The sequence below is a fragment of the Pimephales promelas genome, chromosome 22 (genome assembly GCF_988280905.1).
Source record: "Pimephales promelas chromosome 22, fPimPro1.hap1.1, whole genome shotgun sequence".
Lineage (NCBI taxonomy): Eukaryota > Metazoa > Chordata > Actinopteri > Cypriniformes > Leuciscidae > Pimephales > Pimephales promelas.
The window spans coordinates 10471761-10496401 of record NC_142790.1 but is presented as its reverse complement, the minus strand read 5'-3'; the positions used below and the strand labels follow the sequence as shown (position 1 = coordinate 10496401).

The window sequence follows — 24641 nt, the reverse complement described above, 5'->3', positions numbered from 1 at the left end:
TTTTGACTGTTCCCTTACCATCCTAGGTAAAAAAAAAATATGACTTACAGTACCTCAACCCCATCCCTAAACTTAACCGTCACTTGGGTTAATGGCATTTATGACCGGTGATTGGACTGCGTGTTCAGACACGCGGAATTAATGGCGTAGACATATACGTATACACACGGATAGCTCAAAATGCGTAGAGATAACACGCCACCTGACTCGAAAGTCATGATGTCATGTTGGTGTTGGGAGGGAGGCACGTGATCTGTGAGCATGATGGCAGTGAGTGTGGGTGCTATCACTGTGAGTGTTCTGACTCCTCAAACCCTACTCATTTTCATTTATAAATTTACATTTTATGTTTTGACTTTGAAGTTAGACGGCAAGCAGTGGAAGGGTTGAAGAGCATAAACAGCTGTGCTCTACCAGGCAAGCTAAAACTCTGGTGCTTTCAATTTGGTCTGCTGCCGAGGTTGTTGTGGCCACTGACTGTGTACGAGGTTTCTTTGACAACAGTGGATAAGTTGGAAGCGTTAATAAGTTCATACATCAGGAAATGGTTGGGAGTTCCACGCTGCCTCATCAGAGTGGGACTTTATAGTAAAGGAATATTGCAGCTGCCAGTCTCTGCTTTAACCGAGGAGTTTAAATGTGCCAAGGTCAGGGTGGAAATGACCTTAGTAGAATCACGCGACAAATGTGTAAGGGAGGCAGCCCCTGTGTTAAAAACTGGTAGGAAGTGGTCAGCAGAGAAGTCTGTAGTAGAGGCGTAGGCTGCCCTTCATATTGGGGATATTGACAGGTACAGCATGGAAGAGGGGGTTTTGGGCTTAGTATAGCTCCTCCTAAATGGCACAAGGCAGGTCCAGCTCAAAGGAGGAAGCTGGTAGTCAACGAGGTGTGAAAGCAGGAGGAGAGGATGAGGTGTATAAAGGCCATTTCCCAGGCCAAGCAGGGAGAGTGGATGAGATGGGAGAGTGTGGAACAACGCAAGCTGGGCTGGCAAGACCTTTGGTCAGTGGAAGAGAGTAGGATCAGTTTCCTTATAAGGTCAACATATGATGCCCTCCCACCACCGCAGAACCTAAACCTCTAGGGCTGAAACGATTCCTCGAGTTACTCGAGTTACTCGAGTTACTCGATTACAAAAATTCCTCGAGGCAAAAGATCTGCCTCGAAGCCTCGTTAAATTCCTATGACGCGCACCTTGCCACTGTCGCCTTGCTTTTGGCTTGCTTTGAGCTTGCTCAGTTGGGGTTATTTAGTGTTTAGCAATGTTGTTGATCTGTGTTGTGCTACTTTCATGTTATCAGTGTGAAGCTGCTTTGATACAATCTGTATTGTGAAAAGCGCTATATAAATAAATGTGACTTGACTTGACTTTACGCGCACGCAGGGATCTGATTGTTTCACACGGACCGTTATTCAGGAAGCACACCATAGCGCATGATACATTTGACTTCATAAATGACAGAGAATGTCTAAAGTTTGGAATCATTATATGTAAATAAAGGGAGAGAACAAGATGCAATGTGTCTGCAAAGTATACCTGGCAGGGCTGCCAACTCTCACGCATTCAGCGACTTGCCCAATTCGATTTCTCATGCTGAAGTGTCAATCCCTTCGGTCAAATGCCTGAAAGATGAGTTCGTCTATAGATCTACCTGTTGAGCCACTCGTGATCGAATAGTTTTACCGCCGCATATTAATTTGCAAGTTAAAATATCCTGTAATCTAGTGCGAGCGCGCATGCGAGATGTTGAGCTCCTAACCGCGGCTTGCGCACGACGGCGGAGAGGTAAGCGAGCGCGTGCACCCATGTCTCTCTCACGCGCCAGTCAGACCAATTGCGGCAATTCATCATATGCTTAAACTTTTATGTAGTCACGCAACAAAAATTTCAGCATACATTCACCGGGACGTGATGGAGGAACAAATATTGTGAGACACACAGACACACACACCCTGATGTTTGTCTTGAGATTGTAGTTGAAAAAGTCTGATTCTTATTTATAATTGTTTTATTTCCATTTATTTTTTATAAATTGTACACATTTGTGTACCTGTTTGGGTTGATATTTTATATTAATTTATTTTTGTTTCCAGGTGGGTAATTTGCAGAAGGTGCAATCCTTTTTTGTAATGTTGTATTAAGAAGACAAAACTAAGGCCAAATGGGCTTTACTAGTTTTTATTCAAAGTTTTACATGTTATGGGCTGTTTACATGTAACAGGTTTTACAGTAAATTATTTTAACTGTATTGTTATATAATTGTTGGCACTGGCACTTATAAACACTAAATGGGTAAAAATTGCAATAATTAGTTGTGGAGCCAAATGTTGCAGTTGGAATAAATACCTCTATTTTTTTAAGGAATTAAAAGCCAAACACCTTATCATTTTCGTAATACATTATTTGTTTTGGTTGCTTAAAAACACACAAACAAATTATCCGATTACTCGATTAATCGATCGATTAAGTGCTAGATTAATCGATTACAAAAAGAATCGATAGCTGCAGCCCTAAAGTGTACAAATAAAAACGAAAACATATTTAGAAAACGCAATCTGAGTCAGCATGATAAAGCCGTTAAATGGGCTGCTCACGTCTTTTTGTGCGGTCAAGTTCGATTTCAAATGTAGGCACGCGATGTGCGCGCTCATAATGGAGCAACGCGATCGCGGTCACCTACCTCCACAAAAATGTAGCCAGACAAAAGATTTGGATTTCTTGGACATTTTGTCGACTAAAGGAGTAGCGTGGACTGAATGAATACAGCAAAACTACCTACCGGTATATCCCTTACTGAGCGCGAGCAGCAGCGCAGCCAGACACGTGCGGTTCTCGAGTGTGTGTGTGCGCTAAACTGTGGCGCAGTTACAAAAAATAGCCTAAATTAAATCATTTAAAATTGGGGATAAAACATAGGCTAAACATAGGCTTTATAAAGAAATAAATATCAAGGAGTAAATCATTGAAAATGTATTTCTATTGGTAAAAAAAAAAAATGCGACTGGTCGACCAATAAGAATGTCAGTTGACCAAGACGGCAACGACTGATGAGTCGACTAAACGACTTAAGTTGACAGCCCTAATATCAACTCACAGTAATCAGGTTGACCGGCGACAGCCCGTGCATCATCAGCTTGAATGATGAGCGTGTCAATCTGGTTGTAAAAGAAGGGCGCCTTGACAACAACCGTGACAACATCCTATCGTCTGAAGGGACTGTTGCAGGCAGGCCCCGAGGCATGGCAACGAGACGTATTGTCTCGTTCCCTGTTCTCAGGAAACATAGGTTACAGTCGTAACCTGAGACTTTCCCTTTCGAAGGGAACTCAACAATACGTTGAATGACGCAATGGGGAACGAAATACCCACTCCGCCATGCTGAGGGGAGTGCATGCCGAAAAGGCAGTTACAACTGTCAGAACCAGTAATTCCAATGAACACTGAAACCACTCACCCTACGTTACATCGGGCTGTCAGTGACAGCACTCCCTACCGGTCATAGCCCAAGCTAATGAACCAAGAAAAACCAGAACTAATAACGTGGGTAAATCTGGGCCAGCTCAAAGGCTTTAGGACCACAACTTCCAAATAGAAGGGGTCCCTTCTAGGGAGTGTGGCAAGGGAGCCAAAGGGACCCCCAGCCAGTCACTATTCAGGAGAACACTCCTCCTGAAATGCCACCAGGCTGGCCTAGTGATTTGTACTAAGACACACAGTCTGGTCATAGCCTGTCCGTCCAAGACAGAGCCTCTGAAAATTGCCTAGGAAAGGCATCCAAAAACTGAAGGCCCGCAAAGCTGGCAGAAACCATCGAGTTTCAGATCACAGAGACGGGATCCTCCGGAGAGTGCGACTCAACCTCAAAACCATGGGAATCGTACACTCAATCCAAGAGTTTCCACCCAGTGCTCGCTTTTGAGCACTGAAGAAGTAGGAGAGGGATCAAAATCAGGAAGGTCAATGAGACCTAAGACCTGAAGATCCCCTGTGTGGGGAGCTCTGAAACATGAGGGCTCATGTCAGGAAGGTCGTACATTGTGCGGCCTGAAACCCAACGACCACAGCATGTGGAAGCTCATCCTTCAGGAAAGCCAGAGGCTAGAAACCTGACAGACCCACAATGTGAGGCTACCTTCGAAAAAGGTCCAATGAGACCTAAAACCACCAGTTGTGGGAGATAGCTTAAACAAGGGAAGTGCCTGTCGTAATGTATTGCGACAAAGACACATCTAGAGTGGGACCCAAAGTGAAGAACCGGAGTCTGAACCACATAAGGGACTGAAGCGTACCGCGCGTGACCCTCACCATAAGAAATGGATTTTAGAAAGTACACATGACATCTCGTTGCCACACTTACCACAATCTCATCTCATCTCACTTACCACAATAACAGGTGAAGTATGGGTTCGTGTACTTCACTCTGAATTCAGGAAGGCCTGTTGAGGCCTGTAACCTGGCGACCACAGTGTGTGGGAGCTCATGACCAGGAAGGCCTGGTAATGTCTGTAACCTGGCAACCACAGTATGTGGGAGCTCATAACCAGGAAGGCCTATTGAGGCCTGTAACCTGGCGACCACAGTGTGTGGGAGCTCAGGGCTCCAGACTAACTTTTTTTACTAGGAGTGCTGTTGGCCCTGACTTAAGATTTTAGGAGCGCAAGCAGAAAATTTAGGGGCACACCTTAAATCAGCTTGCAATGCAATTATTCAAATTTATCCCAAAATAACTGTAATACTGTTTACAATGGTAGCCTATTATTATTATTTTTTAAGTGTTTAAATAAGAGTTTTCCAACATCTTAAAATTTTTTTAGGACAATCTTTAATGGATGAACAAAACATGTGTTGGTAATCACATAAAAAAATACAAATATGATATTATTGAAGTGCTGGGAAAATTGTGTAGTAGGCTACTTGTAAGCATTTGACTATTTCTTACACATTATCATATTTATGGTTAGAGTTAACTTACTACATTAGCCTAAATCCATGGTTCTGTTAGGTGATTTGTGGACTGAAAGCCTTCTATAAGTGTTTCTCCTGGTTTCCACATCAGCGCTGTTTAATCTGATATGGTTTATAACAGAACTCTGTGCCGAATCGGAGTGTTTCTCACTGGATCCCGTGGTGTAATTCAATAGATCTCCTAGTAACAGTGTTGCGTGAGCGAGATCGGCCCGCGACTGGCAAGTTCAGGGCTTTATTTTAGCCTACTGTCAATGGTTCGGATCGCTGCTGCTGCTCCACGGTCCTAATCATATATGAGTGGTGTATTTTCGTTCCACTTTCATTTTGTTTGCATTCGCTGCTAGGTAACGACTAACGAGTCGATAGATCGCTGATTGCTCAGACGCACATCAGGATGTGATATTTGTCTCCGTCTCCTTCCCACAGACATTTACGCGCGCTATTCTTGTCATGGTCTAACGTGTCTGGAACCCTGGAGCTCATGACCAGGAAGGCCTGGTAAGGCCTGTAACCTGGCGACCACATTGGGTGGGAGCTCGTACTCAGGAAGGTCAGTGAGACCCAGCCTGGTGTACCTGAAAAACCACACCAAGTGGGAGCTACTTCCAAAAGTTAGCTCTTAAGAACTCTTAAAGTGGGACCCGAGGAAAGACCAGGGTCTGGGCCACATAAAAAGGGACCGAAGCATAACGCGCGTGACCCTCAACAAAAGAAATGGATTTTAAAAAGTGCACAAGACATCTCGTCGGGTGACTTACCACAATAACAGGTGAAGTATAGGTTCGTGTACTTCACTTTGAATTCAGGAAGGCCTGGTGGGGCCTGTAACCCAGCAACCACAATATGTGGGAACTCATAGCCAGGAAGGCCTGTTGAGGCCTGTAACCTCGTGACCACACATAGACATAGACCTCACCTTGGGGTTCTAAGCATGCAACAAAACCGCCGCCATCTTGGAACAGGGGTCTTGTCATAGGAAGTAGCTAGGTAAAGCTGCTATCTCTGCTTTTACTTCGAATTCATTGATGGTGGCGGACTTTTGTGCAGCGTATGATGTTCACGGATGAAATCTGAACTAGGAAGAATGTTTTTAAAAAATAAAAAAAAATAAAAAATTATTTCTGTAATCAATGATAAATACATGTCTGACTGTTGGAACAAACCAAAAAAACAAGAAAAATCACATTCATGATGATTTATGGTGATTTTATTTCCGTTAGACCTGTGTCTACTACATTGACGCAGATGCATTAAAGTGGAGGGGCTCCCCTGTTTCAAGATGGCGGCTCTATTGACGCATTCGTTCCAATGAACTTCCGTAGCCAAGGTGAGGTCTAGTGTATATGTCTATGGTGACCACAGTGTGTAAGAGCTCATGACCAGGAAGGCCTGTAACCTAGCGACCACATCGGGTGGGAGCTCGTACTCAGGAAGGTCAGTAAGACCTAACCTGGTGACCACAACCTGTGGGAGCCTACTTTCAGGAAGACCTGATAAGGCCTGTACCTGAAAACACCACACCAAGTGGGAGCTACTTCCAGAAGTTAGCTCTTAAGAACTCTTAAAGTACGATCCGAGGAAAGACCGGGGTCTGGGCCACATAAGAAGGGACCGAAGCATACCGCGCGTGACCCTCACCATAAGAAATGGATTTTAAAAAGGTCGGGTGGGAGCTCCTACTCAGGAAGGTCAGTGAGACCCAGCCTGCTGACCACAACCTGTGGGAGCTTACTCCACCAAGTGGAAGCTACTTCTTCCAGAAATTAGCCAGAGAAGGGCGTCCCTGTAGCCTACTTAAGTGACAGGACACCTCTTAACCCCCTGAGCCCGACGGCGTCGTCGACGATGCCACACGTCACCTCCGATAAATGTTTACATAACTCGATGACAGATTTATCGATTTTCTTACCGTTTTTTCCAGCAGAAAGCTAACGAGCTAGCCATCACGGGGGTGTCTGTCGGGTCTTTCTAGCCTTTACAGAAGGTTTTCTATCCAGCCTGGAACTTGTGCTTCCTTTCAGAGGTTTTCAGCAATAAATCCAAACGCTTTATGTCAAACTTTGATAATCTTGAAGCCCATAATTCATAAATATTCGGTCATTTTTGCCGCTAGCTTGATGCTAGCGGACATCCTGGATATCACGTGATGTTTTCACGTGATGGTTTTTGACCAATTACAGGCTGATCCGTTGTAAACATTGGTGTGCGTCATTACGCATGAACCAAGCGCTGATATAGTGTAGAGAGATAGAGAGACTCACGGAGACGCGCGATTCACAGAGAAACACAGCGAAATGGACGTAAATAAAGCGCTGGTCTATTTTGGTGCATTGCAGGATGAAGGATTTTCAGGAGAACAGAGCTTTTTGACAGATGAGGAACTAGATTACCAGGATAGACCCAGCTGAAGTGCCATTTATTTATTTACTGTAAAAAAGTATTATAGTAGTATAAATGTATTATAAAAGAATAAAAAGAACATAATAAATAAAAGAATAAATAAAATAGAAATGCAAAACCTGTGATGTGGCCCTCTGTGTGATTGCTGATAGGAACTGTTTTGAGGCTTGGCACCAGTGAATTTCATGAGGCCCCAAACGCCTGGACTTCTTTTGGAAAAATGTCAATATTTTTTGTTCTGTACAAGTTATAATGTTTATTCCTGTGCTCCAGGACTCCAAAGACATGAACAAACTATTTTCCAGAGGAAAATTGCTTAGCTTTTATTTATTTGTGTGTGATTTCAATAAATAATTGAGTGATTCCATTTCCGATTTATTTTTTCATTTGTCTTTATGGTCCCATAACTTATTTTACATTCAGGTGACATCAATGTAACACAAATATGCTGAAAGTTCAATTTGTCCTGAAAAAAAAGAGGTGTGTCAATTGTCTGTGCACCAAAGGGTTGATATTTTACAAGCTTTTTTAGTAAATGACACCAGACGGAAAATTTATTGTAAAAATACCCTTAGGTCTCAGAGGGTTAAAGTGGGACCCAAGGGAAGACCGGGGTCTGAGCCACATAAGAAGGGACCGAAGCATACCGCGCGTGACCCTTACCATAAGAAATGTATTTTAGAAAGTACACAAGACATCTCGTCATGTGATTTACCACAATAATAGGTGAGTATGGGTTTGTGTACTTCACTCTGAATTCAGGAAGGCCTGATGAGGCCTGTAACCTGGCGACCACAGTATGTGGGAGTTCGTAACCTGGCGAACACAATATGTGGGAGCTCATAACCATGAAGGCCTAGTGAGGCCTAAAACCTGGTGACCATAATATGTGGGAGCTCACACCCAGGGAAGCCTGGTAAGGCCTGTAACCTAGTGACCACATCGGGTGGGAGCTCATACTCAGGAAGGTCAGTAAGACCTAACCTGGTGACCACAACCTGTGGGAGCTTACTTTCAGGAAGACCTGATAAGGCCTTTACCTGAAAACACCACACCAAGTGGGAGCTACTTCCAGAAGTTAGCTCTTAACACTAGAAGTGCCAGAATTCCAAAACTACTAGAACGGCCACAAATGGTAATTTTGACCGTTAGATTCAAAACAGTGTTTATTTCATTGACGAATAATTTTCGTAATTATTTTCGTCAACCACATTTTTTCAAAGACGAAAACGAGACGATAATAATAATTAGGGCTGCACGTTTTCAAGTTTTTCATTAACCATTAACCGAGGCCCTTATCGGTTAATACTCGGTTAACCATGTGCGCGCCGCAACCTCGAGATACAGAGTTATTTTTTAACACCTTTAATAACTGGTTGGACCCCATTTGAAACGAAATTAATTTATAGCAATAAAACGCAGTGGTAAGTTCAGAGCAGTTAAAGTAGGCGCGTTTCCATCACCCTTCAAACTGAAATTGCCAATTGAAAATAAGCACATTGGCAACACGTCCATTTCGCAAAAACTCTGTGTCCGCAAATAATAATAATAATAATCATCATTATTGTAACATTTTATTAGGCTGCATAGAAGACGCTTTTATCCAAAAAAGGAACAAAGCACAAATAAACACAATATTTTGACGCATATCCAGTGTGTGTGGAGGCTGCGAGACGCCCATGTGAACACTTGCAGTTTCATTGCAGTTCTTTCAGTGGAAACAGCTTAAAATACTCTTTCATTTCTGGTCATACAGAAAATAATAATACATTATTCGCAAATACATTTATTTGCGTAAACTCACAATAACAAGAAAACGTTGTGCTTTAACAAACAGGCGCGCTTCATGATCTCTGTGAACTGAAGCGCGAGAACTGAATTGGACATTTAAAGCTTTAGTCTACTTATTCGCGTCCCCGCACGCTTAATCGTTGATACTATCAAACAGACAAACAGGCTCTGAAGATGAAAAGGATGTTGTCACGGTTTCAAGGCACCCTTCTACATCGAGATTGATGCGCTCATCATTCAAGCTGATGATTCATGGGCTGTCGCCGGTCAACCTGATTACTGAGTTGATATTTGATTTCAGACACCTGTCACGCCTGAGGCATTCCCCATTGTGCCATTCCATGTATTGTTGAGTTCCCTTCGAAAGGGAACTCTTTTTCCTCGATTTACTGAAGCTTATGCACATGCTAAAACATTGAGCATCTGGCTCGCTCATTGGCTTCAATGAGCAACTGGACACCCAATGGCGCGGGGGCGTCTCAGAGGTGCAACCAATGAACTTAGCCCTACGTCATTATGCGATCTTCAGTCTTCACGTACCTTCACGGGGTTTCAGACACGTGACACAACTTCCACCAATCAGATGCATCAAGTGGAATTGTGGGATTGTTCAGGATTGTGGGTAATGAAGTACTTAGGTTATGTCCCAAAATAATATAGTATTCCTATAGGATTAACGTTACTATAATATTTTGTCCTAAAATACTACAAGATTCCTTTAGTTGTTTTTCATAAGGGATGTCTCAGTCACATTAGCGTTATCAGCTGAAGGTTATCAGACTGCAGTCTGTGAGAATTCGGATAAATTCAAATTCAAATTAATTTATAAAGCACTGAATAAAACAACAGAGTTGACCATAGTGCTGTACAGGCAGTAAAACCATAAACAGAAGAATAAAAGAAAAATGTACATCCACATATCTAATTAGGTAATATAGGCTTCATCAATCAACAACATGTATTTATAAAGAGAATAAAAAACACTAGCACCCTTCACGCTTATCTTGATCGAACGCTATCATAAAAAAATACGTTTTCAAGTGACTTTTAAACTGACTGAGTGTAGGAAGGTCCCTAATATATAGAGGTAAACTGTTCCATAATTTAGGGATGCGACTGCAAATGCGCGATCCCCTCTAGATTTCATCTTTGACCGAGGAACGTCAAGGCGTTTCTGAGAATTTGATCGTAGTGATCTCATCGACTTTTGTTCCTGGATTAGATCTGCAATATAAGATGGGGCTAACCCATGTAGGGATTTGAATACAAAAAGCAACATTTTGAACTGAATCCTAAAAGTGACAGGCAACCAATGTAGTGCTTTTAATACCGGAGTAATATGGTCGAATTTGCGAGTGCCTGTCAACAGTCTTGCAGCCGCATTTTGTACCATCTGAAGTCTATCTAAGACTTTATTTTGGGCACCATAATATAGAGAATTGCAGTAATCTATTCTTGAAGTGATAAATACATGAATTATTTTTTCCAGATTTTTATGGGATAAAAAAGGCTTAATTCTTGAAATCATCCTCAGTTTAAAGAAGCTCGTTTTAGCGATTTCATTTACCTGTTTGTCAAATTTAAGTGCACTATCACAAATCATCCCCAGATTTTTTACATGATGTTTTCTAAACAGGCTCAGAGGACCCAATTTGTTTTCGGATGTGTTTTCAAGGTCAGAGGGACCAAAAACAATCAATTCTGTTTTTGATTCATTTAGGCTCAGGAGATTTGTAGACATCCAAGCCTTAACTTCTTCTAAACATGCCAACAGTCTATCTATGGCAGTGGGGTCATTTGATTTAAGTGGTACAGCTGCATGTCGTCTGCATAACAGTGGAATGACACTCTGTATTTCCGCAAAATTGAGCCCAACGGGAGCATATAGAAAGAAAAAAGAAGGGGTGCTAAAACAGACCCTTGTGGAAGGCCACATGATAAAGGTGTCGAAGCTGATGTGCACTCACCGATACGAACAGAGAAACTTCTATTTAAGAGATAGGACTTAAACCAATTTAAAGGAACACTCCGACTTTTTGGGACTTTAGCCTATTCACCTTACCCCCCAGAGTTAGATAAGTCCATACATACCTTTTTCATCTCTGTGCGTGCTATAAGTCTGTTTGACGCACCCACCGCCTAGCTTTGCACAAAGACTGGATGTGAATGGTTGCAGCTTTCATACTAATCCAAATGAGTGACAAAATAATGCAAACGTTTTCTTATTTACATGTTGTGGTTTGTATAGTCACAGATTGTGCAAATATCAAGGCCATATGAGACACAGACATCTTTTGACCGTATAAATAATTCTGAAGGCGAAGCACTGCTACTTGGGCAGAGTGATAACCATCACCTGAGACGCACCGTGACGAGGAGCAGAGAGTTCGCTCAGTGTTTGGGCAACAGAGTCAGCAATTACTAACGTTAGATAGAAAAGCATAGTTTATCATGGGTGTTTGCTTTATTGTATGAGCTGTGACAATAAACAGGGGGGACCAGGTACCATGTTTCATTGATTTCCAACCAAAAACGCACCCAGATTTATAAATATCACATGAATAAATAATTATTATTACAGGAATCAATATATTTTAAATGCAATTTATTAGCTGAACCAAATCTATTCAACAGTATATAATATACAGTATAATTGCATTACTATAGGATAGAATAAGGGGAAAGTAATAGCACAAATTGTTTTTGCACAATGAACTCACAGCCTATCGTACCCTTTTGCACGCTCAAGTTCGTTATTTCCATGGTTATTTCAAATTTAGGCTACTAGGCGCACCGCGCGCAGGGTGCAAGTTCAACGCGGTGAACACGCTCGTTTTTTTTCCAAGCGTGTCCGCACCGCATCAAGATAAAAACATATTCATACCCTAATCATATAATAGTGTCACTAACGTTACATTAGCTCTGGCTAATGGCACTGTTACAGTAGGTCATCTAAAAACATAACGGAACACTTACCTCAGCCGCAGGTGATCCACTTGTCCTGTCTGTGCTATAGATGGGATGGCCGTATCCTTCAGCACATTATGGTCCGTGTGGCAAATTCCATTTTTTCAAAATAGTCGTCCATTGAAATGTACCGAGCAAACATAATGTCCCTTGATAATCTATTTAGGTGTGTTTGGATAAATATCCAGAGTAAGTTAGCCATTTCTTCATCCAGTCAGCGTTTTTAGTTGGAATTCTGTGAAACATGGTATTACCTCCCCTGTTTACTGTCGCAGCTATTTACAATAGAGCGAAAACCCATGACTAAACTACGCTTTTACTATTTATAAATTGCTGACTCTGTTACCCAAACTCTGAGCGAACTCTCCTCACCACGGCGTGTCTCAGGTGATGCGGTTATTACGCCGTCAAAGTAGCAGTGCTTCACCTTCAGAGAATAGTTCCCAGGTTTTATACGGTTAAAAGATGTCTGTGTCTCATTTGACTTTGTTATTTGTACATTCTGTGACTATACAAATCACAACATGTAAATAGGAAAACGTTTGCGTTATTTTGCCACTCATTTGGATTAGTATGAAAGCTGCAACCATTCACATCCAGTCTTTGTGCTAAGCTAGGCTAGCGGTGGGTGCGTCAAACAGACTTATAGCAAGCACGGAGATGAAAAAGGTATGTATGGACTTATCTAACTCTGGGGGGTAAGGTGAATAGGCTAAAGTCCCAAAAAGTCGGAGTGTTCCTTTAAGGCATTGCCAGAAATGCCTACACATGTTTCAAGCCGGGAGATAAGAATATTATGGTCAACTGTATCGAACGCCGCTGTGAGATCCAACAGCAGGAGAACAGTCACATTCCCTTGATCGGTTGCCAAAAATATGTCATTAAAGACCTTCAATAGAGCTGTTTCAGTACTATGGTGCTTCTTAAATCCCGACTGAAGTACTTCACCAACATGATTTTCATCAATAAATGCCTCTAATTGAGTCAAAACACATTTCTCTAGGATCTTTGCCCAAAATGGAAGTTTTGAGATAGGTCTATAGTTGCAAAGTGCGCTCCTATCTAGATTTTCTTTTTTCAGCAAAGGCTGAACTACGACATTACAATACTCGGTAACAATCCCTGAAAGTAAGCTTTTATTAATTATAGCAACCATATATGGGCCAACCAATTCTATGGTTTGCTTTAACAGGGATGTCGGAATAATTTCTTGGGGAGCAGAAGTGGATTTTAGCTTAGAAACCATATTGTTAAAAATAGGGATAGAAATAGGCTCAAATTTCGATAAGTTAACGATCGTTTCTAGTGCATATGATGGCACAGATGTACCATCATATGTACACTGCTGTATATTATTCCGGACCTAGGATATACGATCGATAAAAAAAGTGCAAAAAACGTTCACATAAATCAGTTGAAAAAAACGGAGGTACCTCCAATTTAGGATTCAAAACAGAATCAATTGTTGAGAAAAGAAATCGCGGATTTTGGCGATTTTTCTCAATAACATTTACCAAGAAGCTCGTCCTAGCAGATTTTACAGCCCGTTGAAATTTAGACAGCGAGTCTTTCAACATTTCATAGGAAATTTGCAACTTATCTTTCTTCCATTTCCGTTCACATCTTCTACATTCCCTTCTTAGGGATCTAATTTGTTCATTTAACCATGGAGTGGGTTTGCGCTTATTGTTCACCTGCCAAAGAGGTGCTACCTGATCAAGTGTGTCTGAGCAAACAGAGTTAAAAATATTAACCGACTCCTCCACGCTAAACCGGGGTGATAATAGGTCAATTAAAAGTCCATAAAAAATTTATTAAAATCCCCATGTATATTTTTAATCGACCGAGCCAGTCTCTTTGTAGTGCAGACTTTTTCCGGTTGACATGGGGGAAGGACAGTAAATAAAATAGGATTGTGATCAGAGACCAGGAGATCATCTATGAGGATAACTGTCAGCAAAGTCCCTCTGCAACTTCGTAGCTACTAACTGATCACCGTTTTACAAAAGGATTAATAGTTTGGAGTGAAGCATATGTACAATTGGGTTTTATGGACTTATAGTAACTTATACGCAAGTTGACTGAATTACAGGCTTATGTTGCCGGTAGCTTCCGCGATGTCTTACCTGGAGATTCAACCAGATAATAATAGTCTGGAAACGACACCTCTGGCCATTTGGTTGGGTCATTGACCCAGTTTTTAATTAAATAAGGGCAATCATAACCTATTACAGTTCATTTTGCAATGTACCATTGCCGGTCGGCAGGCATAAATGACTCGCAATATGACATTTTTGTCATTCAAATACATAGGATGGTTTCTACGCTGCTTTCCCCCACGCCGACCACGCCCCCCAACTATGACGCGTTGCTGACTGTATAGACCTTATGTAGCCCCACCCCTTTTCAGCGCTGTGCTCGTTGTCTTTTGACTTCCGGTCTGTATTTCCACAGCAATCTTGCATAGGTATGAATGAACTGCTCGTAAATAATTTCCCGGTCGACATTTGTTAAGATATCTGCTTTACAATGCTTATGATAAACATTACAATGCTCATGATAACTTCTGTTAACTCTACAATAAGTACACTTCACCAGCTAATTACTCCTCGACAGCGATGCCATAGAAATATACAGAGTTCAAAGACAATATTCTAAAGATGACGGCGCCCACGTTTCTCTGGTGCATAAGGTCTATAAAGGTGACTTGATAGGGTGTAACAGATACCCTCATGTCACGATTCGAAACATATCACGATACTGAACTCACAGTACAATATTATTGCAATACTCCAAGACATATGGTAAAAGGTTAACAAAAAATGTACTGTTGATTAAAATGATAAATTTGATTTTACATTGTGGGTTTAAATGAATAGGCTTGGTGCTTGTAACCCAAGGAAAATAAAAATTTTCATGATTCTGAAGCTGAAAATACAGAATTATTTAGATGAATATGCTTGCACTCTTTCACTGGCTAGAAATATTTAAAATAATTTAGGACATTTTTAACTGGGAACATCAGACATTTGGCATTATCAGGACCCACAAATATTCCCCCATTGCATTATTATACATTATAATCAACATTATATAGTAGTTTAATGTAGTACTGACTGACTCTGAAATTTTTTCTCACGCAGGCATTTTTATTTTGAGGGGACTATCCACGATACATATTGTTGCATATATTGTGGCACGATATATTGTTACACCCCTATGACTTGACATTTATTTTCACCAAGAGGTGCATGTATTTTTGGTTAGGATCTTGTATTAACAAGCACTCTGTCTACTCCAGCACATCCCAAAGACTTCAAATAAATTTTAGACTCAGGTCTGGACTCTGGTTTGGACAGAGGTGCCCATGCATGTGTGAAAATGATTACTCATGCTCCCTCTCAACCATTCTTTCATAATTTCAGACTGATGAATATTGACATTGTCATCCTGGAATATGGCCATGATATGTCTTCAAACATGGTTGTTAAAGAAATGAAAAGCTACACACTTTAGAAGAAGAACTGTAGAATTGCCAAACATAAAACATGTTAAAAAACATAATAATCACTGCAATAATGACCCAGTCATAGACTCGTAAGATTCGCTATAACTAGATTGATATGTTCTTCAATGAGATTCATTCTAATGCAAGGCCTTTACATCCGCCAGGCTAAAGTCAGGTCAATTCATCATTCAGGTCAATTCATCCTGATAAAATTACTTAAACAGCACACAGAGAAGAAAAAAACAACAGATAACATCATTAGATTGATTTTAAAATCCTCATATTATAAATATGCCTAAATGCAACATGAAAGGTGCTCTGTATGTGAAACGAAGTTAACGTACATGTTCTCAAAACAGATCTCTATCAGTAATCTGCTTTAAGGGGTATTAGTGGATCAACAGAGAAGACATGGATTTAAGATACTCTTCAAGGTCACTCAATAAGCTAAACACGTGTGAAATAACATGGGGGGCAGAAAATCAACCTATAAACATACACTAACGTTAAATAGAAACATGATTTTACGAGTGTTCCGAGAATGCGTTTAACGTTAAATATAACCAGCATAATCTATCAACAACAGTTAGGGTTATTTATTAAAGAAAACATAAAGACGTCTCAAAAGTCATTAGCTTTGCATTATTCATTGTTATTCACCATTATTCATCTGAAATGTGTTTGCATTTGATTATTGTCAACTGACTGCAAATGTTTTGCTCATTCGCGTGAATTTCCGCATAGTTCTGCTCCGTAAACTCACCCGTTGTGATGGTACTCCTCCCTGTTAGTCTTTGCCTGTGTGTGTAGATACCACAGATGTCTTTAAAAGATACAATTTGAGTTTATCTCTCTGTTAAAGAGGTGTGATCCATCCTCACCCTGGCAACCGACACTCGCGACAGAAAACAATATTACTCAGCCAGCCGGAAGTCTGAGGGTCACGTGGATACGCAAAGGTCCATGGGGCTTGTTGTACAGAAGATTTCTTGATTTTTTTTTTTTTTTTCATTATATTTTATTCACGCGGAAATAAAATTAAATGAAAGGAAGAAGCTGATAGACCTGCAAAAAACAATACAAGAATAAATTGTAGAAATTGAAGTAGGGCGCAACACAGCTGAGATCAACTCAATAATAGAGCAAATAAAATGCTACTAAAATACCTGACAACAGAAATCAAAGAAGGAAAAGTTGGAGGAGGAAGGAGTAGTAGTGGGGGGGGGGGGGGGGGGATAGGAGATAAGAAAATATGGTATAATTAAGGTCTAAATCAGGCCGTTATGTCAAATAATTTATTTATGTGCAATGGAGGGGTGGGGCCGCTGAATATATTAGCTCTCTCTGATTGGACGAAAATCTCTCCAAGTCGGAAAAGCGAGGCCGCAAGCTACTGGTAGAAAGACCATGAAAAATTAAGGTTCTTCCGCCTACTGTGGCCAGTTGTTTCACCGACAGGTGGCGCAATCTGCTTACGCACTGCAGCTCCAGATCATTGCGAGTTAAGTGGGAAAGCCAGTTTGACATCCGTTGGTTGGAGACTTAAGATTTTAGTTCATTATTTCGGCATGGTTGTTGGCTTGTACCACACTCTAGCAACCGGGTGGTGAGATTTGCCACTGCAAGCACCACTTCACATTTTCTTCTGGAAATGTACATTCTAGGGTGTGAAAGGTAAAAATCCCAAATGGTAAAATATTCTTTTGATTTTCTTTCCCTTCGAAACCATCTAATAGTAACAAAAAGCACATACATTCAAAACGTTTATGAGATCTGTGAGGTCATCGTTTACACATGGATGAGTTGCATTTAATTAGATTTTAAAATATTGTGGGTTTGTGAGAATGAGAACCCCTAATGAGAACCCCTCAAATTATCACATATATTTTGAGACAACAGTTTTTTAAATCATGTTTTATAACATTTCCTTTCACACAAATTGTTTCTCCATTTTCAATAAACAGAACTAGAATTTTTCTATAAAGCTTTCTGCCCTTATAATAAAAGTGATGATGATAGTAGAGTGCAGAATAGGTCGAAATAATGAACCTGCCTTAATATTGTATGTTAAGTTAATTTCAACAAATACTAATATTACAAAAAGAACTCACACATGCATATATTTAAGAAAAAAATATTATTTATATATCAAATATTTATATTTATATATAATATAAATTATAAGTAAATCTACGTATATGAAGAGTTCAGATGCAAAAGCCTCTAAATGCCATTTGAAATTTTCTTCTTTAATGATGATTTTTATCAAACTTGTATATTTAAGTTCAGTAATTTCACTTAAATAACAATTAATAGGTAATTATCATTGCCATTTAAGTGAAATTACTGAACTTAAATATACAAGTTTGATAAAAATCATCATTAAAGAAGAAAATTTCAAATGGCATTTAGAGGCTTTTGCATCTGAACTCTTCATATACAGTATATACAAGAAAATATTTCTTAAATATATACAAGCATGTGTGTTGTGTTGTGTTGCGTTTGAAAGCCCTAGATTTTTACAAATCCATTTGGAGCATTTTACAAATCCATTTAGAGCATTTTACAAATCCGTTTTCGAGCATCCATATGTGGTTTGATATCTTATTAAAATCGCTTTTTCTGGAGACCTATTTTATTCTGATCGGATTTTGCATGATTAGGCCTATCTCACGGCACGTATTACGTAAACTTCAGACATTGTTATAGGAAACATGATGAAAGTCAAAAACAAGGTTATGTTGATGCAAAATGCCGTACTAGCCAAAAAAGACAATTTAACGGAGACGTTTTGAGACTAGTGCAGACGACATTACAGAATAAAGCCGCTCAGCCTCCTGCGTTTCTGAACTGCCCCAGTTGCATCTATTTCTCTCTGTATCTCTTCACAGGGCTGCGACTGTTGAGCGACTGTCCATCCCAGCTGGAGTCACAAAAATATTGAGTTTAAGCCTTTAAGGACGATATGTCAACATTAATATTCCTGGGCGCAAGGAATACCTCACACTGTGTGAAGTCGAGGTGTTTGCAGGTGAGGGACAGAGAGAGACTCTGTGATAGAATTTGTTCTTTTTAATGTGATTATGTCACAGTGTCTGGTTGTGTTCCCTTGTTTGTCCACTAGATGTCCCCCTTCCCCTCGGTGTCATGTACTTCTGGAACTGCATTTCCCAGCATTCTGTCTGTCACTGTCACTCATCAGTTCATTGCACTCAGCTGTTCCCCGTAATCATTGTTCCCAGCTGTTCTGTGTTAGTCTTGTTAGATATGTGTATATATTCCCTGTCTGTGTTAGTATGTGTACGGAGTCGTTGTAATTTTGTCCCACACTTCTGTTGTGATTTCTAGGTTGGTTCTAGTATTTTTCTGTTCTTGTTTTGTATTTGAATTGCCTTATTGGATTTTGACCCCTGCCTGGACTGGATTATGATTTATTACCCTATTAAAAGAACATATTACTGCAATTGGATCTGCTGTCTCTCTCCTGTGTGTGTCGTGACAGAACGACTCCGTCATGCTAGGATCCAGCAGTACGGGTTTCCGAATCCGTCCCCCTACCACCAAGGAAGAGAGGAGGGGACGACTCAGTAATTTATTGGCTTTACAGTCGGTGGGAGGACTAGCTCAATTTTTTTGGACCCTCTCAAGAGGTATGGGTTACAATGAGGCAGCACTAAAAGATCTTTTTAATAATTGCCTTGATAACCCATTACCTCGATGTAAGATGATGGGGCTGGAGACTCTGGACTTCTGGGGGTTCACTAATTATCTGCAAAGAAGGATTACGTCAGACCGATTTGTTGTTTCTGACAGGATGACTGAGTTCACAACAGCGTTTCCTGACGGGATGGAACCCGGCACCTGTGTCTCCAAAGAGAATGGCCAGCGTCGAGCCAGTGTCTCCGTCGGCCGCTAAGCAAGACCCTCCGTGGACCGCACCATCAGCCAGCACGGCTGCCTCCTTTGGACATGTCCGAGGGTGGAGTGGACTGCTGTCCAAGCTGGCCGATCAGCCGCTGTCATCTGTCCGAACAGCCAGTAGCGTGGGAAATTCACAGATCTCAGCAGTTATCAATTCCCCAGGCCGCCAGGCCAGAGTCTCGTTCGGCCGGACTATTGTGCCGGAGGTCGTGCCCCAACAGCCCACTGTCGTCCGGGAGGCCGTTCCCCTGCCGACCGCCGCCGAGCCTGTGTCTCCGGACAAGATGGCCACTGCTGAGCCAGGGTCTGTTCCAGAGCCGGAGCCAGTGCCGTCTATTCCAGAGCCGGTGTCTGATGTTTGCGAACCGGTGTCTGCTGTTCCTGAGTCCGAGCCAGTGGCCACAAACAAGAAGGCCGAGTTGGTGTCTCCGGACAAGAAGGCCGAGCCGGTGTCTCCGGACAAGAAGGCCGAGCTGGTGTCTCCGGACAAGAAGGCCGAGCCGGTGTCTCCGGACACGATGGCCGAGCCGGTGTCTCCGGACACGATGGCCGAGCCGGTGTCTCCGGACACGATGGCCGAGCCGGTGTCTCCGGACACGATGGCCGAGCCGGTGTCTCCGGACACGATGGCCGAGCCAGTGTCTCCGGACAAGATGGCCGAACCGGTATGTGTGTTGTCTGGTCCTGAGGGGTCTGCTCCGCCCTGGCCACCCGAAAGGTCTTCACCGCCCTGGCCGCCGGAGGGGTCTTCACCGCCCTGGCCGCCTGAGGGGTCTGCTCCGCCCTGGCTGCCGGATGGGTCTTCACCGCCCTGGCCGCCTGAGGGGTCTGCTCCGCCCTGGCCGCTGGAGGGGTCTTCACCGCCCTGGCCGCCCGAGGGGTCTGCTCCGCCCTGGCCGCCTGAGGGGTCTTCACTGCCCTGGCCGCCCGAGGGGTCTGCTCCGCCCTGGCCACCCGAGGGGTCTTCACCGCCCTGGCCGCCCGAGGGGTCTTCACCGCCCTGGCCGCCCGAGGGGTCTTCACCGCCCTGGCCGCCCTAGGTGTCTGCTCCGCCCTGGCCGCCCGATGGACCCTATGTTTCGCCCTGGTCCCTGATTAAGCCCTCACCCCTTGTTCCTGTCTCCCTTCATGGACCTGGCCCACCATCCCTCCTCCTGATCCTCCACTGTTCCACCTCCCTCCTGAACTCTTGTGATTGTGTTGAAGTTGTTGTTGTGGAGTGTCTGGAAGCCACTCCGTAGAGGGGGGGTTATGTCACAGTGTCTGGTTGTGTTCCCTTGTTTGTCCACTAGATGTCCTCCTTCCCCTCGGTGTCATGTACTTCTGGAACTGCATTTCCCAGCATTCTGTCTGTCACTGTCACTCATCAGTTCATTGCACTCAGCTGTTCCCCGTAATCATTGTTCCCAGCTGTTCTGTGTTAGTCTTGTTAGATATGTGTATATATTCCCTGTCTGTGTTAGTACTGTGTACTGGATTATGATTTATGGATTACCCTATTAAAAGAACATATTACTGCAATTGGATCTGCTGTCTCTCTCCTGTGTGTGTCGTGACAGATTATAACTGTTTTTATTTTATTAACAGAAAAGTACACACTGTGGTGTTATGGGTTTTAATATGAAAGGGGGTTTTATTAAGAAGTGTTCAACAGGAAGTACCGGAACTACTAGGTGCTCTGTGGGGGGTTCACGCGGGGAATGTGAGTTGTGAAATGACACATGAATAAATGCTGTTCAGTTGCTCTACAATGTGTCGCTTGAATCTATGCCCAAAAACACATGGTGTTTTTGTGTCATGGTGTCAGAAGTCGGGCGGCAGTAAGAGCTTAATTGCTGGGGAGTGAAAGTAAGCTGTTCTGGGAGTGAAAAGGAAGACTTTCTCGGAAGAAAATAATGTCTGATGCAGAGGAAGCAGGAGCAAGCGCACCGCATACGCAGCCTCGCAGGCTACCGCCCCAGCTACAGGTAAACAGTGGCAACAATAACGCAAATCCACCCCCCAACGCCACATTCACCATTCAGCCTCCCGAAGCGTTTGACTTTTCTAAGCCTCAGCAATGGGAAAAGTGGATACGGAGATTTGAAAGATTCCGTCTAGCCAGCAATCTGCATCTTAGCTCCGAGGCTATCCAGGTAAACACGCTCATCTACTGTATGGGGGATGTAGCGGACGACATTCTTCGAGGTCAAGCTTTAACGGACGTGCAGAGACAACAGTACCAAGCGGTAAGAGACACTTTGGACATATATTTTGAGCCCAGGAATAAAATTATCAATGAAAGAGCCCGTTTTAATCAAAGAGTACAGCTAACTAATGAGACTGTTCACTCGTTTGTCACCGCGCTTTATGCTTTGGCTGAAAACTGCAACTACGGTGCTCTACACGATGAGCTAATAAGAGATTGCCTCGTCGTGGGACTCAGAGACACTAGTTTAGCTGAGAGATTACAAATGGACAAGGATTTGATGCTGGAGAAGGCAGTAAATCAAGCCCGGCAGTCAGAAGTCGTAAAAAGGCAGCAAACAGACATTAGAGGAGAGAATAACACGGAAATAGATGCTGTGTCAGTGAAATAGGGCTGACTTCTAATAGTCGAGGATTTGACGATTCAATTCGGAGAGGTCTGATTCGACTATGAACGTTATAGTCGAACACTACACGACCAGTTCAACCTCGTATAAATCAGGTTATGTGTGTCTCCCGCTCACGAGCGCTCACTCTTAACAGACACACGAACAGACACACTGTCCCCGGCGCTGCTCGCGCGTCACAGAATGTTCATCAAGCACTCCCCGTTCACAGTAACAGGGTCGTCTCATTTAAAACAGCGAGCCGCCGCACATTAAATACTCATATGAGTCAGGCTGCGAATGTAAGTTACATGCCCGCCCCAGTGCACTCACATTAATAAACGCCTCACATCCGAAGCCGCGCACTTGCTACATTCCCAACACTAGATGCATAACGCAAACCCAGTCAAACGTTTGACTGCAATATCTTATGCGCATTATAATCCGGTGCGCCTTAAAGTGCGGAAAATACGGTATACATGCCTTTTATATTTACCCTGAAATAGACAAGCATTCATGCGTTTTAGGAGGCAAAATATATTTTTTGTAATTCTGTGAATTACACTGCTCAAATCAGATGAGGAAGGGTTGGCTCTCCACAAAACATAAAATATTATTTTTCGTGTTCACAGAGGAAAAAACAATTTACAGACGTGACAGTTCTCCGACGGACACGAGCGCTCTGAAGCAGCACTTAAAGACTGCTTTAAAACTTTCACAGACCTCAAACAGAAAAACACAAAGCCTTTCTTCAGTGGCATATCCAGGACATTTTTTGGGGGGTGGCCAAGATGGGACACAAAGCTAGAGTGGGGTGGCCATGGCATAGCGAAGTTAAATGCGTATACGTACGCAGCTGACCATGGTTCAAATCCCGGTCCTTTGCTGCATGTCACATCCTCTCTCTCTCTCTCTCCTATGATTTCCTGTCTCATAACTGTCAAATAAAGGTGTCTATCCTGTTAAAAACAGTCCTAACCACCAATCACAGACAGTCCTCAAGTATCTCTGGTTATTTTAACATGTCTATTTTTAATCAGTAATTATGGTCAGGAAGGATAGGGTAAATATTTGCTAAGAGCTATTTTCTCGTAGTGTATTTAAGTCCTTGTCACTTCACAATTTAGATTAGATTAGCAAAATATAACTGCTCTTAACTCATCCTATAGAATAGCATGTGTCGTCAGCTCATCATCTGTGTCACCTGTATTGTTACCTGAGTTTGCTTTACTAATTGAGGCACCATCTTGTGGTTACATGAAAACACAGAAATCTAACAGGACAAACCAAAATGCTTAAAAATAGGACCTTATTAAAAAGTGTATCTGTAAAAGCAAAAGAAAAAACAAAGTTTGTGAGGAAAAAAACAAAACATTTGTTTTTCTTTACATGCTGAGTTTATGTTATTATTTAGATATAATTTGTTAGAGATACTGGAATTTGAATTTCTTAGTTTGTTCTTTGCCAGGAGGGGACTTAAATAAGTAAAGCAAACACAGGTACAGTAACACAGAGAATGGCCTGATGACTGAATAATTTCATTAGGATGCCTTGATGTATGAAAATGTGCAAAAAGTGTTTTTCAACCCAGACAGTATTAATGTCCAAGGCCTTGATGAAAGTATAAATTGAAATGTTGGCTTTGATTCATCATACATTAATAAGTTTTTAAAATCAAACAGTTAAGACTCAAAATTATAAATAGTCAAGCTGCTTCTTCATAATTTAACCTATGACATTTGTGCCATTTTAATGCAATTTACTCTGCCTATTTAAACTTCTAAACATATGTGGACTGTGAAAATGAGCTAATTGATACAAACAAAAAGTCCTTTTTAAACACCCCAAACCACAGAGCAAATAAATAGGTCACAGCTTGTTTTTTTTTTGTTTTAACTTAAATCTAGACTGTCACACTATATTTAACACACTGGTTGGCGAAGAATATAACATTAGCTATATTGAACACACACATCTGCAAAAACCTAGCCTGACTACGTCAGACTTCCTACTTCCGCTAATTTCATTTCGCTCCTGTAGTGAGTCTGAGATAGTGGCCTATCTTTCAGTTTTCCTGCCTGAAAACAGCCGGCCAATCAACGAACAGAAGGCGGGCTGAGAGCCGCGATGTAGACACTAAGCGCCGAGTGTACATTATAGGTTAGAGAAATCGAAAACCGAAACAACCGCAGAAATGGGAAACAAGACACGGGATGCAATTCGCTCTGTTATGGAGAACATTCCGGGGTTTTTCAAACTGAAGCAAAGGTCGTTTACAGACATGTTCACTCCGGTATTTCGCTCGCATCATCAGTGTTTACAGCTAGGACCGGCACGTGCACTTCTGCCCCTCTATTTGCAACGTATACCAGCAAAAACCAGCATGCTTGGCCATTATGTAGCTTGCACAACGCGCATACACTTTTGATTCTCTCATCAACACAGATGCAGCCGTTTTTATTTTTGCAAATCATTATAACAAGGAAAAATATTAACACTTCAAGCCATTTAA

At 42.0% G+C, this 24641-nt stretch overlaps 2 protein-coding genes across 9 annotated transcripts in view; both read right to left on the bottom strand.

Moving 5' to 3' along the window:
• ofcc1 (orofacial cleft 1 candidate 1) overlaps positions 1–7434 on the bottom strand; it is a 460325-nt gene extending 452891 nt beyond the window's left edge. For both annotated transcript variants that reach the window (XM_089125751.1, XM_089125752.1), the window contains exon 1: positions 6879–7434. The gene's annotated coding sequence lies outside the window, so the exon portion shown is untranslated. The remainder of the gene's footprint in view (positions 1–6878) is intronic.
• mak (male germ cell-associated kinase) overlaps positions 1–16574 on the bottom strand; it is a 79917-nt gene extending 63343 nt beyond the window's left edge. For 3 of the 7 annotated variants that reach the window (XM_089125758.1, XM_089125757.1, XM_039666559.2), the window contains exon 1: positions 16399–16573. The gene's annotated coding sequence lies outside the window, so the exon portion shown is untranslated. Of the gene's footprint in view, positions 1–16398 lie in introns of all 7 variants that reach the window. The other 4 variants (XM_089125756.1, XM_089125753.1, XM_039666563.2 and 1 more) reach the window with 3 other exon arrangements.
• Positions 16575–24641: the final 8067 nt, after the last annotated feature.